Source organism: Bactrocera latifrons, unplaced genomic scaffold, assembly GCF_001853355.1.
Source record: "Bactrocera latifrons isolate USDA-ARS-PBARC rearing strain unplaced genomic scaffold, ASM185335v1 scaffold_581, whole genome shotgun sequence".
In the NCBI taxonomy this organism is placed as follows: Eukaryota; Metazoa; Arthropoda; class Insecta; order Diptera; family Tephritidae; genus Bactrocera; species Bactrocera latifrons.
Window position 1 is genome coordinate 61,776 of NW_017537247.1, and position 8,346 is coordinate 70,121.

The 8,346-nt window shown below is 39.1% G+C and overlaps 1 pseudogene; it reads left to right on the forward strand.

Annotated features, from left to right (window-relative positions):
- The first annotated feature begins 5,133 nt into the window (after window positions 1-5,133).
- Window positions 5,134-6,297, forward strand: LOC108974718 (annotated as a pseudogene).
- The last annotated feature ends 2,049 nt before the right edge of the window (window positions 6,298-8,346 follow it).

Sequence of the window (8,346 nt, forward strand, 5' to 3'; positions counted from 1 at the left end):
TTTTAGTACATTTATCTTAAACATTGCAATATATGCTGTCTCTTATACACATCTAGATGTGTATAAGAGACAGGTGCTGCCCTGCATTTTATGTATAGTAGAAGCCCATGATAGTATTAAAGGCAACATTCTTCTTTCAGCCGTCCCGTAATTGTACTTCACTGGAAACTGTATGGCTTTCGGGTGTATAACACGTACTCTGTCTCTTTCGAAATCAATTCGTACGGAAGGTATATCTGTTGCATACATCTGAGTTCGACGAAATTGAGGCCAAACGATTTCGTTGATGTAGCCTATAGCGCCATTTACTAATCCCTTTGAAACGTCACTATTGGTCCGTAGCATGACTTTTGCCCCCACAAATATTTCCAGTTCCGCTGGTAAACTGCCAGTTTTGTTGATATCAGCTGGTATTATAGTAGCTTTATCCACATTGTCTGCATTTCGTGTGGCGTGTACTAGCTGAACCTGCGCTTTTATTTTGTAAATGCGAGCATCATTATTTCTGTACAAATTCAATACAGCAGAGTTGTGGTCGTTAACTTATTCTTTTCAGAACGCAAATGCGACCACCGTTGTAGATGAATTCGTTAGATGAAGGATCAATAACATGTGTCTCTATTCCGAGCTTGGAAAGTTGAAATGACAAACACGCCCATCTTAAATATTGAGGTTGTATAGTGCACTGTATTCTTCTTGTCAAGCCCTTTTATTTGATACCCATATTGGTGGGATTGATAAAAAATACTTACACAGTACAACAATACAATATGGGGGGTGAGAAATTCCAAGTCAGGGTGATAGTACTAGGTCAGTATAGTAAAACCCGCAAAGGGTTTGGCGTTCGTATGTGTCAGTTTTTTTTATGACCTTTTAAATTTTTTCACCATGTCTCCCCTTTTGTTTCACTACAGTTCGGGGGGTATGGGGAGGGAGGGGGATAAAAATTAATTTGCGAGTTAGTTCACACCTGGGGCTTTCAGGAAAGCCCTCAACCTCCCCTCTATCCCCACCAGGGGCTGAGCATTAGCCATCTTAGATTTCAATTTTGCTTAGTAAATTGTATTCTACTTCTTGACACATTTCATTTCATACCCATATTGATGGGATTGATTAAACCTATGTTATCCACCATTTTGTAGCGACCGCCATCTTGGATTTAAATTTTTTATAGTATATTGTATTCTGCTTGTTGAGCCCTTTCATTTAATACCCATATTGATGGGATTGATAAAACCTMCGTTATCCGCCATTTTGTAGCGGCGGCCATCTTGAATTTATAATGATAATGAATAAACATAGCTGTATTGTCACCAAAACCCAAAGTGTGTACAAAATTTCAGATTAATCGGTTGATAGGAAGAGGGTGAAGTTTGAATTACTAAATTTGATCCAAGAATAAATAATAAATAATAAAACAAACGGGGTGAGCTAAATAAAACCATTTAAAAAAAAATTACTAAGCGCTCAGTTTTGTCGGTTATTGCTCAACTCTATGATCCATTGATATTAATTCGACCCGTAGTTTGCAAGGCAAAAATATTCCCTTATCGACTGTACGTTGAGAAAATCGATTGGGATGAAAGATTACCAATGACTTATCAAACAGCGTGGCTTCAACTTTACGATGAATTTAGTAGTATAGGAAAAAATACTTTTCCACTTTCTTACCAAATTCTAGCTTGGAGTTGCATGCATTTATGATGCCAGTCTCTCAGCTTACCGCACCAGCATCTACGTAGTATCCCGTTTAGGTGGACACGCACATTCCACATTGCTCTGTTCGAAATCAAGAGTAGCCCCATTAAACTTCGACAGTTCCAAAACTAGAGTTATGTGAAGCTGCGCTTCTCGTTCAAGTAACTCAGTCTATGTACACATATGCAATTTACGCATATCTAACTGTCGGTTGGTTTGCTGGTCGGATTGTACAACGGTTTCGTCACGGATCAAGGAGGAGCCTTCACATTTTCATATTTTTGTCGTGAATAGCATTACAAGTATACAGCATTGAACTAATGATATGGAGTGGCGGTATGTACTAGTGTGGGTCGATTCCGGACTGCGATTTTTCGATTCGGGATTTCCAATAGTGCGGAAAAGTTAGTACTTCCTGATTCCAATGGAACCTTTTTGTTTTGAGATCGGATTGCATCTTCAACCTCAACTCCGGCCTTGAAATTTCGGAAATTCGCCTAAAATCGAGAAATTGTCTACCTAGCGCCTGAAATACGCATCTCATGGCAAAATGTATACAACAAAAGTTATTTGTCACGTCATTTGCTACCGAAATGGCCGCGAAAATGCGGCGCGCCACAGCGCAAGGTAAAAATCGGCTTGCAGTAACACTTCTTGACGTTCATTTCGCCGAGTGCTATCATTTATATTCTCTCAGCAGAACACAGAACTCAAAATGTCTGTATCTAAATTTAAATTAAGATAGAAATGTCCTGTGTTTGACATATATCCGTACAATCTCTCCGAGTCCCAGTCACCTGGATGCCAAAAAAGCAGGTTTGATAACAGAGGTTATTTCTAGCTTTGCCACTAATAAATGCAAGATTAGTCAAGCAAAAATAAGTGTTGGAGTTAAGCTCCAAAACACTGAAAGTATTAACTCTGTATATGGGCTGTATTTTGACGGCCGCAAAAACAATGCACTTACACAAGTCAGCGAAGGTGAAAAGTACTACCGCGACACTGTCAAAGAGGAACATATTTCTCTTATAGCTTAACCTCGTTGCCATTACTTTGGCCACGTCAGCTCTCCTTCCGGGTGAGTTGAGGATGGGACGCAAGCTATATGGCAACATTTACAAGACAATTCAGTTGATGTGGAATATCTAGAAGTTGTCGGTGCTGATGGCCATTACACTGGGTTGTTTGTTTTCTACATTTCAATGAACTTCCATTTTGTGCCAACTTAGCACCGACCAAGCTTATCTCTATAAAATCTCAGAAGCTGTTATTTCCGGTCAATCTTCCTCAGATTTAGCGTCGATGCATCCAGGTAACATGTGCAAATCTCCCTGGCTCACCTGTGCAAATATAATTCTGAGATTATACATTTCTACTGATAAACCAACAAAGGAAATAAAGATTTTGGTTAAGTACATACTTATAGTTTACTCACCTTTGCGGTTCTCAATAATCAATCAAAGATTGTTCGCGCCATCTCTATGCTGCAATTTAAAGGTCGAGATACTTACCTGCTAAACTGCGCAAGGTTGTCGATTCATCCATTCAACAGAATGCTTTCTTTGCTCTTCCAGAAAACATTCTCCTTAGTCTGATGACTTACGAACGGATAGAAGTCAGAAAGTTTTTCCCTTGACCGGCTTCTGGCAGCCAGAGAAGCAGTAACTGACACTGACACTGTAAATGGAAGGGTTAGATGTAGTAAAGTGGTAAAGCAGAATTTCAAAGCTAATAATTATTACGATATGATTAACTGGAAGACTATTACCTTGACTGTTCCACCAGTTCTTTGTTCAGTTTCTAAGGAAGAACTCATAAAAGGGCTGTCGGGTGACACTGCAGAGGTATGGAAATTTAGTGAATTCCCCTCTCACACCGTGGCAGTCGAGAGAACCGTCAAACTGGTGACAGAGGCTTCTTCTAAAGTTACTGGCCCCCAATCTCGTGATCGTTTTATACGCTCTACACATCTAGGCAACAAGTGCCAAAATTTAGTACAAAATTTGATTTTATCAATAAATTTGACACAGACTCAGACTAAAACAAGCCTGACATATGGTTGGTTGGTTGTGTTGGGCTTGAGAGGAACCCGAAGAGCAGCTACCTCCACGCAGTGGGTTCTGGGTGACCAATATAGGTTAGCTGAGATCTGCAACAAGTTTCACCTTGCGCTGTGCCGTGCCACATTTTCGGTCGTATCTCGGGAGCGGTTCGTCCTACGGCCATGATCACGTATACCATTTCGGTAGTAAATGATGTGACAAATAACTTTTGTTTTATACATTTCGCCATGGGATGCGTATTTCAGGCACTAGGTAGACGAATTTTCGACCACAATATTAGCCACTTGGAGCCAAAAAGGTGGTGAGTCACGTAGTAAACAAGTGCGTGCGATGTTTCAGATTGCGGCCCAAAATTTGCGAACAGATTAGGGGAAACTTACCAGAAGCCCGCGTCCGTCAAAGTCGGGCGGGCCTTTCTAATTATCGGAGTTGACTATTACCGACCAATGAAATATTACATAAGTCTCTTTTATATGTTTTACTACGAAGGCGGTTAATATGGGAATCGTAAACGAGCTATCAACTGAATTCTTTCTAGCAGAATGGTTGGTTCTGCAGTACCCACTTTCGATGAACTTAGAACACTAGTGTTACGAACGATCTGGCAGCATGACTCACGTAATCCTCGTAAGTCCTACTTGCTCTCGCATGAACTGACGTGGAACATTCTGATTGGTCCAATTGGGAAACCGGGAGCAATTAGTCTATTTAGCAAAGTAGGCAAGAGGCAAAACGATCATACCATCGATAACGTTCAGAGGGTGCAGTTGAATAACTCTTAAATTCGGTATTAAATATTATTTCAGTTAATTGCAAAAATTTCTCGCATTTTTATTAACATCTTAAAAAATTTATTCCACCCTCACCGCGCGAATATTTTAAAATCGTCTGCTGCACCTGCCAATTTCGTTCTGGGTCGTAATTGTGCTGCAGCCGCCAATCTCACTACCTCAGCAAGCTTTCCAATTGTGAGCAACCTGGAGGATAATAGTGGTACTGATCGGGCTGTTAAACGACGCATTCATGTGACACATACTGAGAGTTCGATCGCAGGTGTATCAAATGCACCTCCTCCAAATGTGAGTCGGCTGCATACGGCATCACCGATGCATACGGGCATCTACAAGAAAGTCAACTTATAAGTCCTGTTCACTCCGCAAATTCCTCTGGTTCACTCGGCCTTCGTCATCGCACCGAATTCCTACAAGAGCAAAACGAAGTCTTAAGGCAGAGGGAGGCTTTATTAAGAGAACAGCACTGCTTTTTGGATCGCATAGATGCAATGGGTTTTGATTACGATTTTAACGAAAGGCAATGTTTAATGCCTCGGATCTCAAAAATGCTCAGGGATGAGGCTCTTCTTCCATCCCAAATGCTGCAGCTGCCACCACAATTTGTGGCTCCACTACCTAACAGTATTCCAACCGGAATATTAACGGGTCAACAAGGTGAAACCGACATTCAAACACCGGAACCAGCTCATACAACTTCCGACAGCTGGGCGCGTTAACAACTTGTCTTTTGGTTCTTCAGCTTGTGGTCGATTGACTCGGGATCAAGTTGCTTCTCGCAACAGCCTTGCTAAAGCATTACCCAAATATGATGGTAAACCCAGCGAGTGGACGTTGTTTTATGCTGCTTACAATCAAACTACAGAGGTTTGCGGATTCTCTGACGAAGAGAATCCTCTAAGACTGCGACAGGCATTGGAAGGTCCAGCGTTAAGTCTGTTAAAAATCTGCTATAGCACTCTTCATGCGTCAATTAAGTTATGGCCACTCTTCAAATGAGATTTGGTAGACCAGAATTGATCATCAGTGTTCTGCAACACCAAATTTGTGAACTACCGCCACCATCGGAGAGTCACTTGGAATCTATAGTCGAATTCGCCGTAGAAGTGCAAAATATCTGTACAACGATATCAGTATCAGGTCTGACTGGTCATTTGAACAATCCTAAATTTGAACAGCGATTGGTTTCGAAATTACTTAGGCTTCTACCAAGGTATTGGGGAATGCATAAGCGGAGCCTAATAGTATGCAATCTACAAAACTTCAGTGATTCACTCTTTCAGTTGGCTTCTTTCAAAGTAATGCCACGAAGTCAAAGGTGGCACGTTGTTCGTAAACTAAAATTATGTCGTCGATGTTTGAAAACACATTCGATGAATAAATGTAATTGGGTCAAACCTTGCAGCCTTAACGGATGCAAACGCAGTCATAATCCACTTTTACACAATTGGGAATTTGATCAACCTGGAGTTACCAAAGCGTCAAATAATGTCAGAATGATAGCCAGAGAGCATTCTGCCAACATCAATGCGCATATAGCAACTGAGTCAAGCACACTATTTCGAATACTTCCAGTGGTCATACATTTTGGTCAGGAGAGTGTATCAACATACGCTTTCATAGATGATGGCTCATCTCTTACACTCGTCGACGAAGAGCTTTTAAAACAGCTAAATATAAGAGGAACACCACAACCGCTCTGCCTACGTTGGACTGGTAGCACACATAGGTACGAGAACCCTTAAAGGTGTTCGCTCTGTCAAGAAACTCCATTTACCAACTCAATTGCTTGACTCTAACAAACTACGTTTACAGTTCAAACATTCGAAAGGATTGTCAATGCACTCCTATTCAAACGCCACTCCACTACTTCTGATAGGCTTAAATAACGCGGCTCTTGGAACTCCAATAAAATCCATATATGGCTGAGAAAATAGACCAATTGCAGAAAAGTCTAAACCAGCTTATTGTGGAAGCACCCGGACATTGAAACCCCCGATAGCTTATCAATGGGCTTATTTCGGGCGAATTGTCTACGGAAAAGGATGCAACGAGACCACGATCTGGCTGAAACTCTGCACACAAAGATACGCGATTATACTTAAAAGAGGTATATCAGACATTTAGGACCCCTCGACTCCACCGTCAAAAATATTGGTATTTGCCTATTTTCGCGGTTACACTCAGTGCTCTTTACGTTTCGACAAAAGAGAATTGCTGTTACAGCCGATATAGCTGAAATGTTTCACCAAGTTCGCGTACGAAAAGAAACCCAAAAATTTCTACGTTTTCTTTGGTATGAACCAAACGCTAATGAGCCGACTACATTTACAATGACAGTGATGACGTTTGGAGCCACATGTTCACCAATTCTCTAATTGCAAAAAATTTCTCGCATTTTTATTAACAGCTAGTATTTCAGATCTCAGACTCTTGGCTCGGAAGGAGAAATTTTAACAGAGATGAGTGAACAGAGCTGAGCATTGAATGAAAATTATGCTCAGAAATATACATTGCTTTTACAGTTGAATGTTGTTCTTTTACTTATATTGTTATACGTTTACATGCAATCATATCAAATGATATGAATATCATTTTGCGAATTTTCGTGAATTCATGCAAAATTGATAACAATATTATTAAATTATGCTATTATCATGATAACATTTGCAGTTAATTTTCAAATAAAAGCTACTTTTTAAATATTTCTTATCATTGATAGTATTATATAATTTCGTATGAATGTATATATACTACATCTATGAAACATTATCGTAATATCTTAAACACATAATATATTACAATAATAGTATATATAAATCACACCTCTTGTCATTTAAAACTTGCATACGCATCTCTCCGGCAGATATGTATGAAAGTACAAATCAATTTCAAATCAAGATATCATTTATCAGAAATATAAAAACTCGCTCTTCTCTATATTTACGTACACACATATGTACATATGTATGTGCGTATGACATTCTCACACAAATAATATACATACATATGTGTACGCATGTAAATCAAAATATACATACATTCTTCTGGAAAAACAACGATAGTCTCAAAAATCCTCATACATACTTACAATATGAGTACACATGCAAGTATGTGCGTATGATATTCCCACACAAAAAATGCAGACACAACATACATATATACTTATATGCCTTCACATATAGATATGTCATCTGCAAAATTTACAAATATTGTTCTTCAAAAACAACAATCGCCAACAATAGCATCAGAAATCAATATGGCCGACGTCAAAATGTATAGTATATTATACAACAACAAAGTTTTCATTCATGAACGCAAGCGCACTTTCAACAGGCAAACTCGCTTCATTCATAAAAGCAGACACCATCTCCCCGAGCGGCGATGACAAAAGCTAAAAATCATAAATTGAATATATTTCTGGAATGTATGAGAAGGACAAAGTGTCAACCCCGCAAAAATAAGTTTTAAAATATATTAGAACAAAATTGACAACATAGTTTATTTGTCGATTTTCAATTCAAGAAATGTTGCAAAGAAAATATTCAATATTCCTCTGATTCATGTGTACAGTCAATCCTGTCCAAGTAGTACTCCGCTTAAATGAAAATCAAATCCCTCCCACATCACTCTTAACAGAATATATTATATCTTGCCGCATCTCACGGTATGTTTTTTGAAATATAATATATAGAAATTGTTTTAAGTACGAGTCGCTTAAGTATCCGTTGTCGCTTATATACCATATTATATTTTTATTTCTAACTAATTACAAGTATCTGTATCTTTGAATG